The 1,782-nt window shown below is 31.5% G+C and overlaps 1 long non-coding RNA gene across 1 annotated transcript in view; it reads left to right on the plus strand.

Annotated features, from left to right (window-relative positions):
* Nucleotides 1–1,782, plus strand: part of LOC111089321 — a 9,219-nt gene that overhangs the window by 3,140 nt on the left and 4,297 nt on the right. Inside the window, exon 2 of the long non-coding RNA XR_002613589.1 lies at nucleotides 133–138. This is a non-coding gene — a long non-coding RNA (uncharacterized LOC111089321). The remainder of the gene's footprint in view (nucleotides 1–132; nucleotides 139–1,782) is intronic.

Genomic DNA, 1,782 nt, shown 5'->3' on the forward strand with positions numbered 1-1,782 from the left:
AGCTTCGGGAAACCAGTAGTGGTTAGTGCTCAGGGACGCCCAACAACCCACATTGTGAAAGTCCCAACAGCTAAGTGTAAAATGAAAAGCTCACATCATGTCTACATGACAGGAAAACTGGATGACCAAAAGTGCATTGTGGATTTTATCCATTCCATATTGGTTGCACATACCATTAACATGCATTGTTAAATTTTATCCATACTATATTGGTTTCAAATACTATTAACATGCATGGCGGATTTTATTCATTCTATGTTCGTATCACATACTACTAACGTACACGGCGGATTTTGTTCATTCTATATTGGCTTCAAGTACTATTAACATACATGGCGGATTTTATTCATTCTATATTCGTATCACATACTACTAACGTACACGGCGGATTTTGTTCATTCTATATTGGCTTCAAGTACTATTAACATGCATGGTGGATTTTATTCATTCTGTATCGGTTTCAAATACGATTAACGTGCATGGTGGATTTTATTCATTGTACACTAATGTACACGGCGGATTTTGTTCATTCTATATTGGCTTCAAATACTATTAACATGCACGGTGGATTTTATTCATTCTGTATTGGTTTCAAATACGATTAACGTGCACGGTGGATTTTATTCATTCTATATTCGTATCACATACTACTAACGTACACGGCGGATTTTGTTCATTCTATATTCGTATCACATACTAATAACGTACACGGCGGATTTTGTTCATTCTATATTGGCTTCAAATACTATTAACGTGCACGGTGGATTTTATTCATTCTATATATTGGTTTCTCATACTATTAACGTGCACTGTGGATTTTATTCATTCTATATTGTTTCATATACTATTAACGAGCATTGTGGATTTAATCCAATCTATATTGGTTTTACATACTATTAATGTGCATTGTGTATTTTAACCATTCTATATTGGTTACATATACTATTAACATTCATGGTGGAGTTTATTCATTCTACATTGGTTTCATATATAATTAACGTGCATGGTGGATTTTATTCATTCTATATTGGTTTCATATACTATTAACGTGCATGGCGGATTTTATTCATTCTATATTGGTTTCACTGTTAACATGCATAGTGTATTTTACTCATTCTATATTGGTTTCACATACTAGTGACATGGATCGTGAATTTTATTCATTCTATATTAGTTTCATATACTATTAACGTGCATGGTGGATTTTTTTCATTCTATATTGGTTTCACATACTATTAACATGCACGGTGGATTTTATTCATTCTGATATTGGTTTCTCATACTATTAACGTGCACTGTGGATTTTATTCATTCTATATTCATACCACATACTACTAACATGCATGGTGGATTTTGTTCATTCTATATTGGCTTCAAATACTAAAAACATGCATGGCGGATTTTGTTCATTCTATATTGGCTTCAAGTACTAGTAACATGGATGGTGAATTTTATTCATTTTATATTAGTTTCACATACTATTAACGTGCATGGTGGATTTTATTCATTCTATATTGGTTTCACATACTAGTAACATGGATGGTGAATTTTATTCATTCTATATTAGTTTCATATACTATTAACATGCATGGTGGATTTTATTCGTTTTATATTGGTTTCACATACTATTAACATGCATGGTGGATTTTATTCGTTCTATATTGTTTTCACATACTATTAACATGCATTGTGGATTTTATTCATTCTATATTGTTTTCACATACTATTAACATGCATTGTGGATTTTATTCATTCTATATTGTTTTCACATACTATTAACAT

This window comes from Limulus polyphemus, unplaced genomic scaffold, assembly GCF_000517525.1.
Source record: "Limulus polyphemus unplaced genomic scaffold, Limulus_polyphemus-2.1.2 Scaffold5885, whole genome shotgun sequence".
Taxonomy (NCBI): Eukaryota; Metazoa; Arthropoda; class Merostomata; order Xiphosura; family Limulidae; genus Limulus; species Limulus polyphemus.